The sequence below is a fragment of the Typopeltis vanoorti genome, chromosome 19, assembly GCF_054136105.1.
Source record: "Typopeltis vanoorti isolate ZY-2024b chromosome 19, IOZ_Tvanoo_1.0, whole genome shotgun sequence".
In the NCBI taxonomy this organism is placed as follows: Eukaryota; Metazoa; Arthropoda; class Arachnida; order Uropygi; family Thelyphonidae; genus Typopeltis; species Typopeltis vanoorti.
The window spans coordinates 41505131-41532255 of NC_143567.1; the positions used below are offsets into that span (position 1 = coordinate 41505131).

The 27125-nt window shown below is 35.6% G+C and overlaps 1 protein-coding gene across 1 annotated transcript in view; it reads left to right on the forward strand.

Moving 5' to 3' along the window:
• LOC150096036 (splicing factor, proline- and glutamine-rich-like) overlaps window positions 1-27125 on the forward strand; it is a 285745-nt gene that overhangs the window by 213958 nt on the left and 44662 nt on the right. The gene's annotated exons all lie outside the window — the stretch shown is intronic.

Below are 27125 nucleotides of genomic sequence, written 5' to 3' on the forward strand. Positions count from 1 at the left end.
TTCACACTGACTGAAATTTGTGTGGGAATTAAGATGTATAGGCTTTCAGTGGCACAGATAGCTTAATTCTACTTGGTAGGCCAGCAGCCAATAAGTAAAGTGCAGTTAGTTATTCTTTGTGGTTTACTTGCTATTTTTTAAAACCTGACATAACAGTGGGGAAGATATTTTGTGCACACCTTTTTCACACCAAGAATATGAGGTCATATTCAATTGTTAAAGAGGGTAAAAAAATTAAAATTTTTTTTAATAATGTTGCTTTTTTAATAATGCTGCATTTTGACATATAGCACACACCTGTCAATACCCACTATATGCGTTTGCTCATATATCATTATATATGACTTTGAAATACAAGTTTGGGGGGGGGGGGTTCTGGTATGATTCAAGACAGATATTAAATGTAGCTAAAAGAACACATATAGGATAGTATGGAAGCAACATAAGTTTTGAATTCCAGATTAACAAACTTTTTCAGTGCATAAAGATTAGGTGATGTCTTTTTTTTTTTTTTAAGAGACAATATAAAATGTGTTAGGATTCACATAATCATTTGCACAATTTAGAAATGTAAAGTAGTATGTTCCGTATCCAGTGGGAGGAAACGATATTGGGTGCATAGGGAAATTAGGCAATGGGAGCCACACAAGACCATTAGGTAATGAAGTGTGTAAGATTATCTTCAGCTCTTGTGACGATTCTGGAATGATGCTAAGCAATTTGAAATCTTTGCATGATGATGTGAAAAGCACCGATATTTACTCTATAATTAATAAGAAAGCCTGCATTTTGACTGATGTCATCCTCAGTTGTCATGTTGGAGAAGACTTTTACAGAAACCAACGTCCTGCTCTTTCTGTTTTGTGATGACTTCTATTCCTGATTCAAGATGGTTTGCCCCATTAAGATTCCAGGCTATCCAAGCTCCTCTTCTTTGGAATCAGCTATAGCATGAAGATGAAGTTTACAAAGCTAACAGGTTTGTTTTCTCTGCTGTGTGATTCAATATAGATTTTTTTTTTTTTTAATGTAACATATCTTTATTTATTCCTAATGATACTGAACCAACTATTAACGCTAAACATTACCCTCCTTAGGTGTGGTATTTTATTCTAATCTTAAGTTTGCATCCGTGATAACACAATCTTTAGTATGTTGGAAGTTACAGAAGTCTCCATATGCCTGATATAAAAGTGTAAGAATTAACTGTTAATTATGTCTATTTACTCTCCCTCCATCTCTCTCTCACCTGCCCTAGGTGAAGTGTGAGGGCTGACAAATGGATTCTCAAAGAAATGAACTGTAACAAGCACATGAGTCCAGGAGTTTTGTAAGGGGGAAACCATTAAGTCTAGGAACAACAGACTAATTCAGAAATTGCTTTCATAGCAAGCCACCAACAAAAACAAGATATGGGAAAGCATGTTCACCAGTGGCAGTATACATGATGCATGATATTCCTTCTTGAAGAAGATGAATACTACATGTAGTTCTGCCATTTCCTGCAGTAAAAAACATGTCCACTTTACTTCCCCTATGTTTGATAAATATCCATCTCTCCAAACAAGATAAGATTTCTCTTCTTGGACTGAATTGTACCTCTGCTCCTTCATGACACAAATACATTTCACCCATAACCCCCTTCAACCTCCAAAAAGCTAATGTCCTTTCCCATTCATGACTACTTCTCACCTCTACAGCTGCTAATCTGATGCAAATCTTTAGAATATCAGAAAGGAGAATTCTGCTCTTGCATGTGGAGTAGTGTACTAAAAACCTCTCTAAGAATGTTCAATGATGCATTCCAGAAGAGGGAAATTTAGTTGTGATCAGTGGCAGCTCATGGCTTGAAATCGTGAGGGTGCTACAACTTTCGAAATATACATACACACTGCAAGTACAGTGTATACGTGTTTGGATAAAATATCAAAATTATGGTAAAAATTTAAAAAAAAATTAAACATAAAAAATATTGTTTATTATCGATAAAATTATACAGTTTGGTATAATTCAAAATTACTTAAAAATAAAATATATTCTTGTTTTGTTTCATGAAAAAATATTGTTTATTATCGATAAAATTATACAGTTTGGTATAATTCAAAATTACTTAAAAATAAAATCCATTATCATAACCCCAATAATGCTCTAAAATAAAAATTATAACAAATGTTATGTCTTTAATTGTAATGTACAAATATTTAAAGAGATGGAGTAAACACGATAAGCACTACAAACACTCTACTACTGGCGCAAACTGCATATAAACAACAGTGGAACTGTGCAAAGGACAGTGCCACATTACGCTAATAGCTCATATCTCACCATGGCGTGCATATGCTTGTGTGCATATGACACTGCGGTAAACACAGTGCAGCTAGCGTCCTTTGCCCTCCTAAGTGCTACAAGATGGATTTTTACTATTTTTTTATACAAAATACGAGAATTGTATAGGATTATTGATGATAAAATTAGATATTACAAGCAAAATAAATAAATTAATAAATATTTATATATCGAGAAAAATTGGGGTGCTGCAGTTCCGCAGTGCCTATGCACTAGCCGCTCCTAGTTGTGATGATCCCTTTGTTACAGATTCATTCAATTACTCTCTCTCTCATTCACTCACTCACAGATGTTTTGTTTCTTTCTTATGTCTATAGACTGATCAGACTACAAGATAACACAAGCAAATGATTGTTTGTAGTTTACTGTCTTCAAACCTGAATCAGTTCTCTTTTTGACTCTTTCCTTTCATCTCCCTTTCTGTTCTTTGGAACAGCCTTTCTCACTCTGTCTTTTCAACCTTCAGCTGTTCAAAAAACATATCAACTGATTTCTTTTTTTCATTCATCCCTCATCCACACATGGTACTGATGCGCTATATATTTTGCAATCTTTCATGTGAGGGATTGATAGTTAAAAAAAAAAAAAAAAAGTGAGGAATTAATGTGTCGCCCAAAGCATCTGTGAGAAAAAGATCCACACTAAAGAGGATTTGCTAATACACTGCTGGTATTCACAGTTTCAACAAACTCTGACCAGGACAAGACAGACATCAGACAGAGTTGAATTAAGGATTATGAATAACTCTTCATAATTCCAAAAGTGAGAATATTGTTTGGATGGATTTGTGATTTGTATAGAATTGATAGTTATTCAGAAGTAAAGTAATACCTGGAGTGACAAAAACAGGATGTAATTTCTTGGATGTTTAAATCTATGTGGTAATTTATTAAGCTACTGCTGTTTCCCTGGATTTTAAACCAGCATCAATGGAGTATAGAAATGGTTGTCACAGAACAGAAGGTGCTAACAATCAAGTAATTGTAGAAACATTTTGAAATTATAACAGATAAAAGATCTAACATCCGCATCATAGGGACTGGTCCTAGATTGAAAGTAGCCAACAGCTGTGAATCAAAGTTTGGATAAGTTCTTGAAGCCAGACTTGTTTGAGGTTTGGGAATTGATGTATCTCCCTGATGCTAACTTTCCAAAATAGTTTCTCTAGACACAACACCTCTGCAGTGTTGCATTTCTGTCCCCTCCCCATTTAATCTTATATGAAGGTGCAAGTATCCTATGCATTTACTATGACTTGTCATAGTAAAGTTAGCATATTTGTTATGTTTTTGGCGATACACTATGTTGAGAGCTCTTCTTGAATTTCCACAGCAGGCTAAGTTGCAGGCAGCATAGTGCTTCAAAGCAGTGCTATTGTGGATGGTACTTGTGATATGTTTGTGCCACAAAAGATTCAAGGTTAGAGTTATCCAACCTTGAAGGAGAAATCTCATCTTGCTGACAATATCCAGATTACTAAACTTGCCTAGTGTTCTGAGTATTGAGAAATCAAAGGAAAAGCTTGTTTTTTGCACATGAAATAGAAGATTCTTTTACTAGCACTGAAGTTGTTTTTATAAAATTATGGACACTACTACTGTATTAAAAGTAATAACTTTAATTTTCTAATGTTTTGACTTCATATCAAAGTTGAAATGTTAGGAAATTATTCATTACTCTTAACAACATGGTAGCAGACTCCATAATTTTGCCAAAATGAATGCTGATCATCATCATGTAACAACAGGTACATGATGCTGGTGATGAACAGTAGATGGCATTATGTGTGTTGATGGAAGTCATGTCATTGTGTATACTTGGAGGAGTAAGTAGGGAAGATGTCGAGCTTGAAGTAGTGTGCCCTCCTATGATGATTCCTGGAGGTGTACGCAGTAATAATAAAAGTTTAGAGATAAGAATTAATGATTGTAGAAGTACCAAGTTGGGAAAAACTCAAGTTGTTGTTCTTGATTAATATGAGTTCATTATTATAATTCAGCACATTTGTCTTATTGTCTAATTAGTCTACAATAATTAAGAAAAATATTCCTCTTCTGCAGATTTGTAATTCTGTATAAATGTTGCAGATAGTTAGCTGAGAATGAATTTTTTTTTTTTTTTTTATGAGATTCAGTTTTAACAGTAACAGCTAAGTACTCATTATTTCAGTATTAATACTTATTACTTATCATTCATAGACATGGTACTAAGGAAAATTAGGGGCATGAACAAATGCCATTAATGGTAGAATTAATAAAAATGAAGATAAACAGAATTCTTTTCAAATGGTAATTTGAAAAGGAAGGAAGTTATTTGGATTTTATGGCTGAAGCAACTTAGGCTACGGGACCAGATGGCATTACATGAAGATGCCATCTCGCCTTGTATGTATGTAAATTCTGTGTTCTAATAGCTAATTTGCCTGTACTGCAGGATGAAAAACTCTATCACCTCTGTATGAGACCGGCTAACTGACATTCAGTTGAAAAGCCCTGATAAAGACTGGATTCGAAATCAGGTCTTTATCAAAACCGACTGAGCTATTGAGGCTGCAGTGAGACAGGAAAAGAAAGATATTAGGAAACCCAGTGTGTGTGATGCCAAAGATGCCAGGAGAAATCCCATGGAAGACCAAAATCTAAGTCGACTGATGCTGTTAGATGCATTCGAAGATTGACATATGAGAGATGATGGTATTGGAGGCCTGACAATTAGGAGATTAATTTTGAAATGAGTTATTTATAGGAAGCTTGTTCATAATGTTAGCTTAATTGTTTTGTACTAGCATGGAAACCTGTAAACCCTCTCCCTAGATTACATATCAGGAGACAATTAGAAAGGCACATTCATAGACTTAAAATTTGAAAATTAAACTTTATATACAAATTGTTCAGTTATGTTGACATCACCTGCCTGTGAAAATTATATATAGTGTTGGGAAGCAAGCTGCCATTTGGATATTTACTCTATTCTAGATTGGTATTTTTGTATCATCATCAAATTTTAACAGTGTACTGTATCAGAATCCACTAATTCATTTAGTTTTCTATTTGTGTACATTTATTTTGAATAAAATGTGCCATGGTATGCTGCATTTTTTAATATCTTTGAAAAAAAAAGTATGCTCTTCTCTGGTTTGGAATAATGGCATATGATTAAGTAACTATTATAGATTAATTATGAGAACATTCTCAAATCATTTACATGTGAAAAGAGAAAGAAAGAAAAACTGCAAATCTTATTTTCATTCATCAAAGAGTATCAATATTTAGCATTCAGTTTGATCAAAAGTAATTGCTGAATGATATGATTAATATGTCAATACAGTCATCATCATAATGCTAAATGCGGATATAGACGTTACAATCTGTTCAGGTCTCGTTTTTAATCAAAGGCCAGTTCACCTTTTTTTTTTTTTTTGTGGATAAAAACCCTGCCAGCTGCCTTTGAGAATGACTTAATTCACCTTCCGTGAAAAGCTCTGATAAAGCTCACATTATTTGGTTTCACATAGTAGTAGTTTGTCAAAACTGAAAACTTGTGTTTTTCATCTTGAAAAACCAGTAAATCAGTCTGAAGACATAATATACATTGACTTCACAACTTATTTAGTAATTTCAGGTGTAATTCAAAACAACAAACAGTGGATTTTTATATGGATTCAAATCCCAGTTCTTTCCAACCAAAGGGTCACACAGTGACACTGTTTCAACTACGTTACAGAGGTACTCTTCACATATAAAGATTTCCTTAAATGTTGGCTTATCATCGAAGAGAGGAGAATTTCCAAATATCTTGCTGCCCCATCTGATCTTTATTACAAGTTTAATATTTTTATTAAATGTTTCAGAACATTTACTAAAAATATTAAACTTTAAAAATATGCTGTTATTCTTTGTTTGCAATTGCCATACTTTTTTATAGTAATAACTAAAAATTTTGCATATTATGCCCTTTGGGTACATTTAGAGGCAGCTGTGTGTAGCTTTTCGAGAAAAGCATACAGCAGGACTGGTGTGGCACATTACTGAGCATCTATGTGATTATATGGCATCTAATGATGTCCAATAAATAGATGGATAGTGTGTAGCCTATGTTTTGTTTGACGTTGCTTGGACCCTATCAGATGTTATCAATGTGGTTACATGAGATATTCAATAAATCATCCAATAAACATCTCCAACTAACATCAGATATTGCATCTGATAGAAGGCTGACTTCAGATCAGAAACAAGGTATTCGATATATCATTCAATAGACATCTTGTTTAGTATTTCTTAAAATAACACCATGATTTGTCACCTGTGATCAATGCACAGATAAGCAATATTGAATTAAAATACATTCCTTTAAGACTGACTCCAAGTGCTATTATTCTATTATAGAGATCAGTGACTTATCAGAGATCAATGCCAACTTCCAACCATTCCATATTCTCTTAAATTCTTCATTATAGAAGTATCTAAATATTACTTGGCAGTTATCCTCTAACTGAGTTATATATTTACTATACCGACTACTCTTCGGCATGAAAAATAAACTCAAGAATAATCCAAAGACTGCATTTCTGCTCTTATTACCCACATCTATCTTTTAAGTACAGCATTCTGGATTGTGTTTGTTGTTTTAGCTTCCAGCTGATGCATTTAAACAGTTTGTGGGCTAAATAATTTTTTTAATTTAGAGTTAATAAAATAACCAAGAAAGTAAATTACATTGTTTAATCCTTTATTCAAGTGTAAGCAAACAAAGTTTGCATTTCAAGTATCATTACATCTAGGCTACTTGAATGTAGAAGCTGTTGACTTCACATCAGTTGCTTCAGTATTCCATAATGCAAAAGTATTATGGGAAAGGCCACTACCCAAACCAGTATCGACCTTTATTAGGGTTTCTTGTCAGTGAGAGCCAGGCCCAGGAAAATACCAAGGGTGAATCGATGTTATGTATTTTCCATATACAAGAGTAACAAGGTGTATCACCTTATTGATATTCAGCAACTATCTCAGATCCAAGATAACTAAGACTTAAAAGTAGCCCAGTCATGAAGATGCTTCATCTGCAAACTTTGTTTGCTTACACTTGGACAAAGGATTAAATCAAGAATATAATTTCTTGGCATCTTTAATTTATAGTTTAAGCAAGTGAAAAAAACTTTCGACATCTTTTTCTGATCCAGAGTAATTTAATAATAAGGTAGTTATATACCTTTTTACTACTTGTATATGGGAAATATATGACTTCTGCATTACTTCACTTTGATATCTCTCCTGGGTCTGGGTAGTGGCCCTTCCTATAATGAATAGCATTATACACATCATAAAGAATGTGTGCTGTGCATTATGGGATACTAAGGCAATTGATGCAAAGTCATTAGCTCTATATGTAAGTAAACCAGTTGCACAGATACTTAATGTGCAAACTTTGTTTGCTTACACTTGGACAAGAGAATAAACCAAGAATATAATTTCTTGGCATCTTTAATTTATAGGACTGTGGAATGTTGGGTACAAAGAAATCCAATGTGCACTGATCACTGCAAGTTCCTGATCCACAACATTGTATTTCACATTATGACAGCACTTTTTTAATAATCTTTTCTGTTTGCTTAATGTAAACTATATTTGGTGCATGAAGTCATCAGTGACCCTCAACATCTCCACTAAACTTCAACTGTCTTTTTCTTCTCTTCCCATGGCGTATTGAGCCCTTTGGAGTAAGATTCTCTCAGTGTAGTACATCTCATTGTATTGCCCCTGAGTAAAATGCATGACTTTATACTTGGTGTAGAAAGTTTTTTTTTTTTTTTACACTTGGTTACAAAGCAAATTATACTTGCCTAGAAATTAGTCTTGTTTAATTCTTTATCTGCTTGATTTCCATTTACTTTATCCGGTTGCTTTATGTAAACCAGCACTTTTTTTCCCATGGAGTATCTTCATGGCTACTTATATATAGAGGCTGATCACTTCACATCAGTTGCCTTACTGTCCCATAATGTAAAGCATACTGCCTCTTGAACATGCATAAAGCATTTGAAAGGGTCACTACCCTGACTGGCATTGACCCAAGAGCTAGATCCCCCAAAGAAAGTGTGTTTTGCATTATGGAATGCTAAGGAGGTTGATGGAAGTCGGCCTTTATATACAAATAGCTTAGTTGTGAAGATGATTCATGCACAAACTTCATTTAATTATACTTACATAAAGGATTAAACAATATAATTTCTTGGCAAGTATAATCTACTTTTGTAACCAAGTGAAGAAACTTTCTACAGCTATCTCTGATCCAGTGTACAGGCAGCCCTCGGTTTACACCTCACTTCTGTTCCTGAAAAAAACGGGCGTAAACCGAATCGGCGTAAAACAAACCCAGTTTTAATGGGAGGTACAAAGTTATGTTCCATGCAGTCAAAAAAATATGCACATGAAGTATGTGTATGGTATGCCCACAGATTCAAGACCCTTCGACACTTCTGTGCATGTCAAAAGAAGGAGAATCCATTTACATTATAGGGTAATCAATCTGTCTTGTGGGATGGGTTGTTTATTGCTACACGTCGGAAAATTAACTTCTTTTATGATCATTGTAGTTTTTAAAGTGATAACTCTTTTGCTTGTATAACAGTTGGAAAATTTTACGTATAAAGCACGTAAATTCGCGTGTTGTGACCAATTCGTACATCGCCTTATTTCGTTCTCTCCTTCAACATGAATGGACTCTTATTGGCAGAGTTCCAGCGACAGCTCTCTATACTGTGAGCAGACTCTAACATTTTGTTTAAAGCTTTGATAATATATACATATATATTTATTAAAATGAAATTATTAATAACAAGAACAAAACAAAATTATATATAAAAAATATGAAATTTAGAAAATATATTACATATTTCTATGTTGAAATTCCTGGTTTCGGATCACCTGCATTTTTTTAAAAAAAAGTATCCAGTGTTAACTGCCTAAGTTTTCTTTTTCTTTCTTTAAGGAGTCCAGTGTAAGATCGAATAGATGCGATTACACTCCTTTATACGTTCGCACTCCATTCCCAATCGTGGTCCATGTTGCAGAGTTCATCATCAATGTCTCTATGCTTACAAGGATATGCTGTAAATCGGCTGTTTTTATATCTCTCAGAGGACCTTCTTCATTTTCTTTCTCCTCCTTTGGATGTTGACTTAATTGTTCGGCTAATTCTTTTAAGTCTTCATTAGAAAGTGGTTTATCATGGCTCTCTAAGACTTCTGTAACATCTTCAGCTGTAATATCGTCCAATCCCACCTCTCGCGCAAGCTTGGTAACATCTTCAATAATGTTCTCCTATTGCTCTAATTCCTCAAAGTCGTGCGTAAATGCTGAAAAAAGTTTTCGCCATGTTCCTTTTAAACACTTTGCTGACACTTCATTCCAAGCAGCAAAATTTCACTTTGCTAAAAGCTTTGTTCCTTGATGTTGTTAATGCCCTTCAAAATATCGAATGACTGCCAATAGTGTTTAATAGTTTTCCTGAAGTGTCCAAGACTCTTACCATTTCCATAAATGTTATACGGAGGTAATAGGCTTTGAAGATTGATATAATCCCCTGATCCATCGGTTGCAAAAGCGATGTTGTGTTTGGGGGCATGTAAACATCCTTGACATCCAATGGTGTTCTTACTTCAGCAAGGTTTTGAGGATGTCCAGGGACATTATCCAAGAGAAGCAATGCCTTGGATGGCAAATCATTTTCTTTACAGAAGCAAAGCACGGTATGACAAAAATAATTTGTGTACCAATCTATAAAAACATCTTGTGTAACCCAAGCTTTCTTGTTCCATTTCCAGTAGGCAGCATGGCTTTTAGACCCTTGAAGGCACGTGGTGTCTGTGAATGATATACACCAACATTGGTTTAAGCTTCAAAGTTCCTGAGACATTTGCACCCAACAAAAGCATAAGTCTATCTTTTGCAGCTTTAAAACCTGGAGCGGAACGCTCTTCACAGGAAATGAAGGTACACGATGGCAATTTTTTCCAGTAGGGCCCAGTTTCATCAACATTAAAAACAAGATCAGGAGGATAACTTCCTTGTTCTACACAGTCTTGAAATTCTTTAGGAAAAGCAGCCACTACCACAACATCTGCATTTGCTGCCTTACCACATAATTTGACACTATGGCACTTACTTCGAGACTTAAATCTCATGAACCAACCTTTGCTTCCTAAAAATGTTTCTTTGCCTCCATCTGTCTTTTTAAGATCCTCAAAAATTGTTTTTGCTTTCTCAGTTATAACAGCCTGCATCAGAGGAATGTTTTTCTGATTCAAGTCATCCACTATAATAATTTTTCCATTTTTTCATGAGGTTTACCCATGCTATAACTTACATGTTTTGCATTTAGTACTGCCGTAGATTGTTGCCCAGACTGTTTTATTCTATCTGCATAATTTCATAATAACATTTCTACAATTTCATAATTGTAGAAATGTTACTACAATTTCATTAATTGTAGTAACAGTTAATGGAGGTAAGTTCATACTTCTACAGACATTGGCACATGTCTGCCCATCTTCCATTCTTCAATCACCTCCATTTTCTTTTCAAGTGTGATTGATTTCTGTGCCTTCTTAACACCAAGTTCTGCTAACTTTTCTGCACTTCTTTTATCAGACATGGTATGTAATTATGTACTTTATCAATTTAAATACGTATGTGTGTAAAAAAATAATTAAAAAGAACAATTAGGTAGATTCAGCAGTAAAACTAGGTTTGATACATATACGTCATATTAGCTTGGTAAACACTCAAACACTACAGTGCCTGCTAGCGTCATTTCTCGGTCAGACCACACTACAGTAAGAAAGCATGCGCAGGCATCCGCGTTATTGTGAATTGCTGTAAATTGAACCGTCGTAAACTGAGGGCTGCCCATATTTTAATAATAAGGCAATACACTTTTTTCCTACTTGTATATGGGAAACAGTACTGTCGACAGGGTGTAGCATAGAGGCAGCCTGCCTCACAGTGCGGCTTAATAAGGGTGCTCGTTCAGCCATATTGCGGAAGGCACCGTCGCTACACTAACAATTCCTGTTATCATAGCAAGTGTGGAAAGAAGTTTTTCCAAGTTTAAACTGATTAAAAATTATTTGCAAACAGCAATGACCCAAGAAAGATTGGTTGGTCTAGCAACTATATCAATAGAGGCAGACATAGCTTATAATTTAAATTTAGAAGAGCTTATAAACAGCTTTATTGTGAAATATCCCTGTAGAGCAAACATTTAATTAATATTATTATGTAATCATTTTGCATTAATGTTTCTTTTGTGATAAAAACAAAATAGCAATTGGAGCTGTTCTTATATTTTTGTCTTATAATCCACCAGGGGCAATATTTAATTGTTTGCCTCAGGGTGCAATCTAATCTGGTGATGGCCCTGATGGGAAATATACGATTCTGCATTAATTCAGCCTAGGTCTGGCTTCCAGTGATTAAGTTTAGACCTCAATAAAATTTTAAACTGGTCTGGGTAGTGACCCTGTAATGCACAGCATTATGCACGTCCAGAAGGAAGTGTGCTTTGTGTAATGAAATGTCAAGGAAATTAATGTGAAGTCATCAGCCTCTACATACAACACTAGTAGTGAATATACTTCGCATGTAACTTGGCTTTTTTTTATGTGGCTCCCACTCACAAAAGGTTTATTTGTAAACCTATGGTACATTTGTATTGCAAGTGTACTAAGGAATTTTTTCATTAATTTTTATATATATTTTTTTTTACATAGTTGGAAACCCTGCTAGAGACCAAACATGGGACTTTTTCCAGCCACTACAGTCCTCCAATAAGCAGGGCAGTGGTTGCATCAGACACTGAAATTTATCTCCCACCTAAAAACAATCACAATCATCCATGCCCATAGCAAGATTTGAACCTGCAGCCTGTTTGTTGGAGAGCAGATATGCTAATCACTCGGCCAACCAGGCCAGCAGGTTTACACTTGGATAAAGGATTAAAAAAGAATATATTATTATATTAAATTAAAGTTTTTATTCAAACACGGTAGTTGTCTCCATAATTTTCAAAAATGCAAAGAAGAATATAATTTCTTGGTAAGTATAATACTTGATGCCCGGTGACACCAAACTGGCATTCCCATTCGTTATTAGCACCCACCTAACAAAATTTCTGATAACAGCATCATTTCACTGGTTTCTCCCAAAAATACACAAACAAAATGTGCCCCTTCGACTATTCCTTCCACGATTGGTCAAAGGTGCCCCTTCAACCAATTGTGGAAGGAATAGACAGTCCCGATTACCACTTAGCCAAGAAATTAGTGGCAACACTCAAGGAGTTGGCAGGTCATTCCCCCTCCTACATAAAAAACACGCAACACTTTATAAACAAAATTAAAAACATAACACTCGACAAAGACGACTTATTAGTCAGTTTCGACGTTTCTGCCCTTTTCACTAATGTCCCCCATCAATGACACAGTTCTCCTACTACAGAACAAATTTCCACCCGACATTACGGCCCTCTTTGCCCACGTACTACAGTCCGGTTACTTCGTGTGGCAAAACAAATTTTACCTACAGAAAGAAGGTACAGCCATGGGCTCAACACTATTCCCCCCCCCCCCCCAATTGCTAACTTCTACATGGAAACCTTTGAGCAAAGGGCTCTTGATTCCGCCACGCTAAGACCAACAGTCTGGCTTAGATACGTTGACGACGTGCTCGCGATCTGGCCGCACGGGCGGCAAACGCTAAACACATTTCTTAGCCACCTGAACAAACAACACGAACGCATACAATTTACCATCGAATCGAAAACCAAAATTTGCTCCCATTCCTAGACACACTAGTCACACGTCTTCCTTCAGGCAGTCTATCCTTCAAGGCCTACCAAAAACCAACACACACTGGCCAATACATACATGCTAATTCATACCACCATCCATCACAAAAATATGGAGTCATTAACACCCTTAAAAACAGAGCCACAACAATTTGCTCTAACCAGCAAGCCCTGAAACAAGAACTAAAAATCATCAGCGACACATTCGTAAATAATGGCAATAACAAAAATACTATTAATAAAATACTCCATAAAACAACAACAAAAACGAATCTAGATTACAGTAAAACCATAGCCATCCCATACATTAAAGGGTTATCAGAAAAAATCAACAGAATCCTACATTATAACCTCAATGCCACCTTTAAACCACCCACTAAACTTAAAACCATATTCAACTCCTCTAAGGATCCTCTCCTCCCATTAGCACATCCTGGAGTCTATTGCATCCGCTGCACCTGTAACTTACCGTACATTGGCGAAACAGGACGGACAATCCCTATACGCAAGAAAGAACACATTAAATATAACCATTATGGTGAAGCAGGCCTCTCAGACCACGCGCTCAACGCCTTACACCAAATCAACTGGAAAAGCACCCGCTCTTTATGCCACACAAAAACCTGGTATGAAAGGAATCTTAAGGAAGCCTGCGAAATCCTGATAAACCACCCAAATATCAACAACAAAGATGCCATGAAAATTCCAAGGATCTGGATGGCACACATTCAGCCTACCTAATATATAAGATCCAGCATAAGTCAGGACTCTAGCCAATCTTCAGCTAGTATTAGAAACCATTCCATACCAACTGGCTGGAATGTACAAGTATAATCATGATGTTAATATATGTATATAGATAGATACTTGTTGTTGCGCTCAATGTATTTCTACAACCAACAGATAACACTAATAATAGGACTCTAGCGTTGATGTGTATATATATATATATATATATATATATATATATTTTCCCACCAGAGGTCAGGCCAACAATTGTTGTAGCGGTCGGTCAGTATCTTTAACAAACCAGTTTGATTGTAGTGTAGCTTGTTTTCTGTGTATAGTTGTATGCTCCAGAAGATGACCTTGACATAAAGGTCGAAACGTCGAATGTAGATTTTAGTTATATTAAACTAAAGCTTTTATTCAAACACGGTAGTTGTCTCCATAATTTTCAAAAATGCAAAGAAGAATATAATTTCTTGGTAAGTATAATACTTGATGCCTGGTGACACCAAATTGGCATTCCCATTAGTTATTAGTACCCACCTAACAAAATTTCTGATAGCAGCATCATTTCACTGGTCTCTCCCATTATTTTTCCTAATTTAGCATCCTCTCCAACCAACTGAACATCTCTCAAAACAATAAACTATATCATTAAAATGGTATGGTATGGTTTATTGTTTATTATTTTTACAGTTACAAAGCCTTGTTGTATTATGCACATCAGGTTACCACTCAACTATCATGTGGCATTCTATCAAATATCTTCACAAAATCTAGAAAAAAATACTGTGTAACAATCTTCTGTTCAACATAATTTTGTCATCCTATTTACTACAAATCAGGTTAAAAAGAAAAGTTGAAATATCTGCATTCTTTCATGTTTACACAGAGTTATATCTTTGAAAGTCTTATTGCATTATTCATCTGCCATCACCACCAAATACAGAACATGATATGGAGATAGGGTAATGCATTTTGTAGACAACTTGCATTATCTTGTAAACAACTGAACATGTTCCATTAGAAAATCAACTATATCATCAGTAGGGTTGAGTCTCAGTTATTTTCCTGTTCCCAAGACTATACAGTTTCACTGAAAATTATTTTTCATATATTTGTTATTGATTATATTTTTAAAAAATATGTCAGCAACTGTTGATCATGCTATCGAAATGGAATGGCATGATCAAGGGAAAGTAAATTTTCGACTGGGCATTCATGTCCACATTACCCTCACTCCTGTTTGGGGGTGGGGGGTATTCTTGCATTTGTAAATCCACAACATTTTTGGAGCTTATGAACTAATTCTAAATTAAAAATGCTTGAGTCATCTGAATGACCAGCTGAAAACTTTGTTTTGCAAAAATTTAAAATTGACTGATCAGTCTTCATTCTTTTCAAGATACTTAAGGCTCAGCTCCTTATTTTCCTCAGTGCTTCTTTTAAGATGTCATTCATACATATCTCAGTCCACTAGTGTCTGATCCTTTACATGAAATCTGCTTTGGATATACTTGCACTGAGCTACTTCCCTGTTTTTCACATTTCTTAAAGTGTTTCCAAACATCACTATTTTAATTTTGAAGCTAAAGTGAAAATAGTGACATTAAAAAAATTAACAAAAATTAAAATTATAAATAATAAATTTTGTGTTACTAACATATTATCAGATGTGATCCAAATTTAAAAATATAATAACTTCACTATACATAATGACCCAATGTATAAAATCGCAATAAATATGTAAAACACACTTATTGTAGTCATTAAATAGTTTCATTAATGCGTAAAATCGTGTAAAAAAATCTAATAATCATCTGTAATGATTATTCAGAGTTCAAAATAATAAATTTGATATGTTTCTGTTTAGATTTGTAAATTTATAAAATGCCTCAAGTTATTTTTCCTGGGACTAAAACCCTTATCATCAGCATATAAATTAAACAGCAGTTACAAAATCATATGCACCACTGCTTGTGTACCACAGTGTCTTCTTTTTTAAAGTTCAGAATTGATACTATCATAAATATCTTACGTTCTATCATAACACTATTGTCATTTTTAAGAAAGGCTTTTTTGTTTAATAATATATACCACCTTGGAAAGATGGCTATCTTTTGGAATAGAAAATCTGTATGACCATTATCGTTTTCTACATACAGTCATCTAGCAACATGTCCTATAGCTTATTTATGTAGTATACTCTTTCCCTTTGTTTTCTGTTTATGTGAATCCCACCCATGAAGGTTTCCTTAGTCTACCCACATAGACCTGTCATACACCAGCATGATGAATCCACATGGACAAGCTAAGGTATATAACCTGGAAACCCTTCTCTAGAAACAATCTTCAATTCATTTAAGCTGCTTTCAATAACCACAGTGGTGCTCTCTCTCTCTCTCACGTACGCACGCACACACACACACACACACACACACACACACACACACAAAGCTGCCTGCAATGGAATTCATAACCAATGCCTTATTGGTCGGAGAAGCGCTATTATGTTTAGCTAGTCTGACAAGAGTACTTAAAAACATCCTTAATAATATTAATATGGCTGTGGATTGGGAGATCATATTAAGTGAATGTTCCAAAGGAGCTAATATTCTTGCAATAGGCAGAATTCTGAAGAGCAGGAGGATGGAAAAATAATGCCTGTGTTGTAAGGTGAAGTTATGCCATTTTGTGTTTCTTTCAGGTTGGTGAAGAGACTGGTTAGAATATCAAACTAGGTTGGTAAGTGGAATGTATAAAGAAGGCAGCACAGATTTTTTAAAGACCATCTTAGTTGAATAGTATGCTTATATTTTATAATCGTCATCATCCAGTAGCATCCTACAGGAATGAGAAACATGCAAAGGATTGAAGCAGTCAAGAATGAAAGAGGTGAAATTATGATAGAAAAAGAGAAGATATTACAGAGATGAGAAGAATATGTAAGTAAACTTTATGAAGACAGAGGAAGAGGAGAAAATCAAATGAAAGAGCATAGTGGGCAGAGGCTGTACATGATGAGGGAGGAATTGAATCTGGCAATTCAAAAGATGAAAGAAGGAAAATCCCCTGCAATAGATGGTATACAGATAGAACTTATAAGGAATATAGGTGAAAAAGGTATGGAAGTGTTATGGAAAATTATTAACGGAATTTATGAGGGATAAGAATTACCAGAGGAGTTTATAAGATCAATTTTTATCCCCATTCCAAAAAAGACAGGAGTTTTATTAAACTGTAACAATTTTAGAACGATAAGTTTTATAACTCACACAGCAAAAATTTTTGCACAAATAATTTTAGAGAGAATTAAGAATAAAATAGAAAAAGAAATGAATAAGGAACAGTTTGGATTCCGAACCAACAGAGGAACTAGAGAGGCTATAACTTGTTTAAGAATTATTGGGGAGAAAACACTAAACCATGGTAGAAAGTTCTTTTTGGGATTTCTAGATTTTGAAAAAGCATTTGATACAGTGAAACATAAAAGGCTTTTTGACATTCTATAAAATATTGATATTGACTCTTATGACTTGGAAATTTTAAAGAGATTATATTGATCACAAACAGTGTCAGTATGTGTAAATAGAGAAGAAACAGGAGAATTCCTGGTGGAGAGAGCAGTTAGACAAGGATGCAAGTTATCACCATTATTGTTTAACCTTTATCATGAACAGATGCTCTCAGAGAGGCACTTGAGGATGTAGAAGAAGGAATAAAAATAAATGGAAGAATCATTAATAGCTTAAGATATGCAGATGATGTAGTGGTGATGGCAGAAAGTGAAAATGGATTACAACAAATTGTTCAAAGAATTGAAAACTTGTAAAGAGTACGGACTAAGGAATAACACAAAGAAGACCAAGATAATGATAATGGGCAGAAAAATAAGAGATAATGTAAAGATAAGATGTGGAGGAAAGATTTTAGAAGAGGTGGAAAGATTTCAATATTTAGGTAGCTGGATCTCAGAGAAAGCAACTTCAGAGTTAGACATTAGAAATAGAATAGGCAAAGCTAAATCTGCATTTATGGAAATGAAGAGGAATTTTAATAAACAAGAATATTAAAATAGGTGTTAGAATTGGAATAGTTAAAGCAACAGTTTGGAGTATTGCAAGTTATGGAAGTGAGTCATGGACACTCAGAAAGAGAGATATGGAAAGAATTAATGCATTGGAAATGTGGTGTTATAGAAAGATGGAAAAGATTAGCTATACAGAGAGAATATCAAATCAAGAAGTTTTAAGAAGAGTTGGGATGGAAAAACACTGCTCAGGAATATTATGCAAAGAAAGACCAGATTTGCAGGACATCTTCTGAGAGGTTCTTTGGGACACCTGACAAGAACTATATTTTATAATAGGGTGACAAATTCTAATATGGCCTTTTACTAATGTGTGTATAGCAAGTCAGGGAAAATCATGCGATTGTGCATGTTTCAACATGTCTGTTCATTGTCATATTGCCTTGAGTCATACTAAAACAAGCCAGTAGTTGACAAGCTGTAGTAGGATTTGAACGTGCATGTTTGTTGCTTTTGGCAAAAAAATGAGTGAATGGAAATTATAAAGGCACATTAACATCAAATTTTGTGCAAAGTTGGACAAGGGTACAAGTGAAACTCTAGATGTGTTAAGATATCGGGTTGGCAAATAAGTTTGTTTGGTTTATGTGTTAGTACAAGTTTAAGCTGCTTCGCCTGTCGCTTTTTTATTTCAAAAAAGCAAACGAGCTGCGGAGGAACCATAAAAAAATATGCAGCGTATATGGGGATGCTGACTTAACAGAACGCATATTCCAAAAGTGGTTTGCCAAATTCTGTTCTGGAGATTTCGACGTCAGTGATGTGCCGGTTGTCCAACCGAGGTTGATTTGAGTGTTGTGAAGGATATCGTCAACAAAAATCCATCACAAACAGTGTAGGAGATTGCTGCAGTACTGAACATATCCCATACAAACATTGAAAACCATTTGCACAAGCTGGGATATGTTTCAAAACTCGATGTTTGGGTGCTGCATGAATTGACTGCTCGCATATCCATCTGTGATTCGCTGCAACGTCGCCAAGAAAATGACCCATTTTTGAAGCAGATGATTACGGGAGATGAAAAATGGGTCGTGTACAATAACTGGTACGTAAAAAATCATGGGGGCACAAGAGCGAACCGCCGCAAACAACCTCGAAAGCGGGATTGCAAACAAAGAAGATCATGCTCTCTGTGTGTGGTGGATTTATAAAGGTGTTGACCACTACAAGGTGTTACCGCCTGGCAGAACAATTGATTCAACTGTCTATTGCTCACAGTTAACGCGACTGGCCCGTGCAATTAGCACAAAACGTCCTGAATTGGCAAATCGGAAAAGAGTTGTCTTTCACTACGACAACGACAGACCCCACTCATCGTTAACAACCCAGAGTAAATTGTTACGTCTTGGCTGGGATGTTTTGCCACATCCTCCGTATTTACTGGACCCGGCACCTTCTGATTACCACTTATTCCGATCGTTGCAGAATTCTCTTAACGGGAAAACCTTCGCTAATGAGGAGACTGTCAAAAGACACCTGGATCAGTTTTTCGCCAATAAACCTCAGGAGTTTTATGAACGTGGCATAATGAAGTTGGACAGATGGCAAGAGGTCATTGATAAAGAGAGTCAATATATAACTGACTAGTATGTATTATACATATTAAATAAAATGTGTTTCATTCCACTCTGAAAAACTGAACGAACTTATTTGCCAACCCAATACTTTAAGATGATGCCATGAAAAGGTCCAGTATATTTGAGTGCTTAAGAGGTTTTAAAAGGAAGGGGGGAAAACCTGAGAGAGAGAGAGAGAGAGAGAATGAAAGAACTGGGTAACCTCATCAAACCTGGAAAGATTGCAGCAATTAGTTTGGTTCATCAGAGTGCATGATTAATGGCAGAAAAATTAAATTTAGGCCGAGAAACAGTGAAGAAGATTTTGGCAGATGACTTGAGAATGAGAAAAATTTCTGCAAAGATGGTTCAGCGAATCTTTGAGTGAAGATCAAAAGCAGTGGCAGCTTCATTTTCTGATTTTTCTTCACGATTGTTTGTCTTTGAGAGTAATTACTGGTTGGTGAAACTTGATGCTTTCAGTATGACCCTGAAACAAAATGGCCAAGCATGCAGTGGAAAACATCTTCACTAAGACCAAAAAAAGAAATAAAAACAGGCACAATTGTCACAATTTTGATTAAGACAATGCTTGTTTTTTTCAGTTGTCAAGGTATATATGACCCAGTGTCGTTATTTAGAAGTGCTGGCAAGGTTACATTACATGAATGATGCAATAACTATCTGCAAGTTTCAGGCTAAGAAAATTAGTCACAAAATTGGACCATCCCCTGTATTCACCAGCCTTAGCCTCTTGCAGCTTTAAAAGCATTCCCAAAGACAAGTTCCAGAAATGTTCTGAACAATGGCAGCCTCACCTAAGTGCATTGTTACACAAGGGGATTACTTCAAGAGTGAGAGTAGCCACTAGTCTACAGGTAAAAAAATATAGTTTTTATATGTGTATTTATGTCCAAAAAGCAGACGTCTAAATGTAGCATTGGACATCTGCTTTTTGCAGATGACCTAGTTCTGCTTAGCTCTTCAAAAGATGACCTCCAGCGGACCCTGGATAGGTTTGTAGCTGTTTGTGCAGACGTCGGAATGAAGATCAGTGTGGCCAAAATTGAAACATTTGTGGTCTCAAGACAACCATCCCAGTGCACTCTAAATGTAAGTGGAGTCCCAATGAGACAGGTGGAGAAGTTTAAATACCTTGGGTACATATTCACGAATGATGGAAAATGGGACATAGAGCTAGATACTCGAATTGACTTAGCAAGCTCAATATTGTGGGAGCTTGGCCGTTCAGTAGTATTGAAGCGGGAGTTAAGCCAGAAGACAAAGCTGGCTGTTTTCAATACAGTCTATTTCCCCATCCTCACCTATGGTCATGAGAGTTGGGTAATGACCGAAAGAATGCAGACACAAATCCAAGCGGCTGAAATGAGGTTCCTTCGAGGGGTTGCGGGGCTGACAAAACTCGACAGAGTCAGAAGCTCTGCAATTCAGGAAACCCTCAATACTCAACCGCTGCTTCTCCGTGTTGAGAGATCACAGTTACGTTGGTACAGGCACCTGGTCAGAATGCCACAAGAGTGGCTCCCTCCGCAGGCCCTCTTTGCCAAGCCAGAGGGTGGAAGGCCAAAGACTCGCTGGATAGATTATATCCAAAACCTTGGGTGGACACGTTTGGGAATCCCACCAGAACACCTGAACTTGGTTGCAGAGGATCGTGACCATTGGAAGTTCCTCTTGCAGCTTTTGCCCCCACAACCAATTAGGAAGAGTGGGCCTTGAAGATGTATGTATGTATATGTGTATTTGATAAAACATGATGACAAGCAAGTGTTCAAATTGAAGGAGGCACGGGGATGGGTAAATGATAAATGCCAGAGTTCTGTGTATTGCAGGGGGGGGGGTCTCAAAGGAGAAGGAGATGACAAGTAGTTTGATTTTTGCTTAGTTGGAATTACGGCTGAAGTAAACAAGATTATGAAGCAAGTATATTATGTTCATTAACTGAATGCATTCTCTTGCTGCTTTGCCAGATGAAAATACAAGTTTCCCTGCAATAGCTGTATAAAACTGGCTAAATCACTTGGAAAAGCCCTTATAAAAATTCATTGCATTTAAGATTTGAATTCCAGGTTTTTCAACTGAAAGACAAAGTTCATGTGACTGCACTGGTGATAAGACATGCCTTTTATCTATAGAAAACTTATGATCATGTTTGGATTATAAATGCAGAAAAAGCTTGGATAAGAGGATGGTTGACTGACAAGCATCAAAATGAGGTTTATTTTTGTGTGTTGTATGGAGGGGTGAATCTGCAAAATTTAGACCAGTTGGGAATGTTTTATGCATAAAATATCCCAAAATATAAGAAATATTAATCCTTCATAGTCTTTTGTCCATACATTTCACTTAGTTTTGTGTGCATGTTACAAGTTTTGTATTGTACTCTATGAAGATGTCTCTGTGACAGATCTCCCAGTGTTGTTTGACTCCATTAAGGAGAAGAGTGATGCCTCTTTAGAAGTGGTGCAATCTGGATGAGATAGAGAGAGAGACAAGGTACAGATGAGCAGAAGTTGTGTCTGATGACCTTTAAAAAGGACCAGAAGACGCAACTTCCATGTGGATAAAAGGAATGTTTTTTCTTGTTGAAGTCAGATTTGCTGTCAGTTGTTTTGCATTTATTGTGTAATTCAATATTAGCTGAGTATGGATTTGGGATTCTTGTTGCAAATCACTTGCAACAAGAATCTAATAAGAACAACCTTTAGAGGAAATGTTGGAATTAGGCCTGCATCTTGAGAGAGGATTGCCTTCCCTGTATGATGTAGCAGAAGTTTCTGCTTTCTCAGATGGACTTGGTTTTGGTGGAGTTGAAAGAATGTAGCATATTAAACATGTTTAATATGTTGCAAACGTCATAAAAATAACACACTGTGTATAGCTTTAGGATGAAGTATGAAAAAAATCAAACAATATATATACACTGCTCAAAACAATTAGGGGATATTTTGGTTTTCTTGTAAATTATAAAGTTATAAAAATAATTTACAAATGTAACACTTTTATTTTAAAATATTCTTAATATACAACAGTGTAGAACATGCAACTGCATACAAAATCATGTAAGACTAGTTCAAAACGATCGCTTCAAGAGCTCGAAATTGCTCTCACAGAAGAGTGGGGAAATATCCCACAAGCACTGTTTGATCATCTTATCCGGTCCATGCAATCAAGATGTCCTGCTGTTAATGGAAACCATATGCCCTGTTAAAAATTACCAAAAGCGTTTTTTGCTATTCTTGTTAAAATTATTTCAATTTCATGCTAAAATGTATAATTTGTTAAATTTGTAATAAATATCGATTATCTAAACAATATCTTATCAATTACACCCTATCCATAAGTAAGAAATATTTATTCATGTATAAAGTACCCAATAGTTATAATTATTTGCAGAAATTTATAATTATCCGACAGAAACTAAAATATCCCCTAATTGTTTTGAGCAGTGTATATTCAGCTCACAAAAACCTTCATGAGATGAATTCTAGAATGGATTTATTTCTTCTTTTGACTGAGTTTTTTTTTTTTAATCCTTCATAACTTTAACTAATTTCATAATATAAATTTACATGATAATATTCTTTTAAAACATTGGCCTGCAATCCCAAATGGACACTCCATAAACACATAGGTGGTAAATTGATGGCACACATGCTAGGAGTAGCACATGGGAAAGTATTTGTTTTCTTTTCTCCAAAAGAGATAAAGAATCTAAATGCATTCTCCACAAGAAACTTGGGAAGAGGAAACAATGCAGTGTATTGTGAGTCTTTCTTCTTCTTCTGCAGCTTCTCCCACTTAAGTGGGGTCACTGTTGATGATGAGTCTCCTCCATATCCTCCTGTTTTGGGCTGTCACCACATCCAAGTTCTTCATCCTCAAGTCCTCTTCTACCAGCTCCCTCCATCTCTTCTTTGGCCGCCCACGCTTCCTCCTTCCTTGCACATCCATCTGCATGACCCTTCTTCCCACATATTCGTCCTCCCTGCTCATCACATGACCAAACCATCTCAACCTTGCCTCCTGTATCTTCGCTCCTAAGTTCGTAACTTTCACTGTTCCTCCTCACATAGTCATTTCTCAGACGATCCTTTCTGGTCACACCGCATATCCACCTAAGCATTCTCATCTCTGCTACTTCCATCCTGCTGATGTTATTTTTTCTCAGGGCCACAGTTTCTATAGCATACGTCATAGCTGGCCTCACAACTGTCCTATAGATTTTGCCTTTCAGATTGATCGGCACCCTCTTATCGCATAACACTCCAGCCAACTCCCCCCAGTTCCTCCAACCTGCTTGTATCCTGCATCCCACTTCCTTCTCAGCTCCTCCATCTTCTTCCACTGTTGAACCTAAGTATCTAAAGTCCCTCACCTTCCTGATGACATTTCCTTCCAGCTCCAGATCTGTCTCCTGGCCGCCGCCCACTGACAACATACAAATGTTGTATGTTGCACAGTGGGCGGAAGATTTTGAGGGAGATATTTTTTTCTAGACTAAACAGAGGAAGCAAAGTAATGCTTAATGCTATGTATGTCAATGCATCATATGAAAGAAATGGAGATCTACTTGGACTAAGGATAAAATATCTGTTTCTCAATCAAGTAGACAAATTGTGTTCTGTTAAGATACCTGAAATTTATTACATAAGAAAACTAAGCTTCATATACTATGGATTATATCTGTAATATGTTAGTATAAAAAAAAAGTTCCGAAAAATTGTATATTTATCTTTCATTAGTTCTTGAGGATTTCACCGAGCCGGCAGCTCTTGCAAAATCCTTGATTTTCTTTACCTGGAATATGTGGTAGTTTTCACTGAAAGTTGATGCCACTTGATTATGTTTTGCTACAAAATGAAAGTCAAAGCCAACATTTTGAATAAAGGCCTGCTCAATCTTAGTGAATAAAGTATACATATCTCACCATGTAGGAAAACCCATTGTTGATGCTAAGAAACAACACTTTGTGAAAGCAATCATTCAAGTCTTGGTCTCTCCTTTACAATAAGTGTCATTGTCACAGTACAAGACAATCCCCCTGGATGGTATTTTTTCCACTTTATTAAAAAAAGAAAATCATGCAATCAAACAATCTAAGAATTCAATTATTACAATTAAATAAGATTTCAGATTGCAATTAAAAACTAAAGTGAAAAGTGTGTTGGGGGGGGGGATCTGAATATATCAACTGTTGTGCTTACATACTTATATTTTTATTATATTTTAATTTTATGCTGTAGGTGAGACAAAGTATGCACACTATTAGCTAGATAGCTAGATATAGTTGTTCCAACATTGTGTATTTGCACTATTTTCGTAAAACAGTTTCTTTTAAATCCCATGCTCAGTTAGTTTGAAACAACACAAGAACATACACAATTAATTAAATGTTTATGACAAGTGCTGCATGTCAGAGATGTATAGTCCACAGTTGGAATCCTTTCAAGTGGACTGATAAAATTGTGTATAATATATAGCATTGTGGCAGGGGGGAACCGAACACTGCCATTCAAAATCAGAATTTCCCACACCTTTTTTGGCATCGATAATCAATTATTCTGATTTAAACTGGATAACCTGGCTTCAGAACAAGCATCCATGCTTAAATCAGTTTCTGTAGATTCTTCATTCAGTATCAAGACCATGTTAGGTCATTTTGAACCAATCTTGTGAGCTTTATCATAAAGGGTATGGGAACCTATAGCCTTAGTGTTCACTAATGGTCAGTTTAAGCAATATATGAGCAGTTGCATTCACAGGACATCTGATACACACCAGGTAAAGAAAGAGAATTTATCCTTGATAATAAGTAAAAAAAAATTACAAAGCAGATTGCAGGGTTTTGAAGATGGTTGCACTGGAGCTTTCTTAGTGTCCTCACAATTTATTTGGAAAATCTTCTTCACTAGTGGCAGAATGGAAAGTGTTGTGTTCAAAATAGAAACACTGTATAAAAATTACAGATGCACCATGGAAGAACATTCTATTTTAATGACAAACTCATTACATCAAGACACCTGTTTCTTGAGACCTTCCCTGAATTGTATAGGCCACTCAAACTCCCACTCATTTCTGGCAAAAGGTTAATGATAACATTCTCCAACTAACAAACTTGATGATGAACTTTGATATCACATCTTAGCTTACCAACATTCCCTTCAGCCAATTTATTAGATCTCCTAGCTTAAGATTGTTTTGATATCACTGATGTCTTTAATTTTGTGATACATTCCAGTTATTTTATTGGAAAAGGAAGCTCTACAAATAAATTGAAGGCATTACATTGGGTTCCACTCCATTCCTCTTTGTTCTATTATTTAGTATACCTTGCAGAAAAATTGTTTTCAACTATACAACCTTAGCCTTTGTATCTATTGCATTGTTATTTTTGCTAGGCAGTGCCATTCCAAATCTGAGCTGATTATTTTCATTCGAAAATTCAATGCTCTCTACACCAGATGAAAGATAACTATCTTTTTTCTTTCTCCATGAAAAAGATAGTTATCTTTCTTAGCCACACTGTTTACTGTAGTGTACTTCATAGTCAAATACAGAAGAAGTACTAAGTTCATCAGTCTTTATAAATATAACACTGAGGGAAAAAAAAAACACTACTGAGAATAATAGAACTCTTTGTTCTGCTCACTCAACCATGCAGCAAAAATTATGCTACAAAATTTCTGATATAGGAAAACTGGTAACCCCTCCTACCATCCAAAGAATCATAGATAACTATATACCACTGCTGTGTTGCGAGAAAGGTTTCATTTACACATACATCAGGTATTTCTAAATGAAATACCAGGATATTGAAAAGTTCTAGGTTTTTGCCTATTATCAAGGATGAACAGCTCTTTTTTCTATAACCCTATGTGTATATTGGCTGTCATGTAAGAGCAAGTTTTTGTATTTTGATCAAACTGGACTCTGCTATATAGAACAGAATTAGTGAACGTCATGAAAACATCTATTGTGGTAATTTACAGGTCTGGATTGGCCCAGCATACTGAATATAAATTCTTATACCTGGGTTTCAAAAAAGAACACCAAGTGTTAATAAAAACAGATCTAGGTATGGATCCTGTTTACAGTTTTGAAGCCTTTTTACTATGCTCCACTTTGAATTGGAATGATGGCTTATCCATTCTGAAAGGTATGAGAAATTCTAATCTTGAATGGCATTAACTCTTTCTCTCTCTCCATGGTTATGCATTATACACAATTTTATATTAGTCCATGTCAAAGGAATCAATTTGTGGAGTACACATCATCTCAGGCCTGCAGCACATATGGACAGTTGGCTGACAGGTGTATGTTTGAAATTTGATGTGTAATATAATAATGAAAGAAACTTTTTACTGTGTGCATGTTTATTCTGTACCATGGCAACAATAAGTATCTTAAATTTTATTGTTTCTACTGTATTAGCATATGAGATTGAAAAAGTCTTATACTTTTCACATGCTAGCTAGAAAAAAGAGGTACCTATTACTGGAGCACATAATTATTCTACTTATATAAATTGTGAA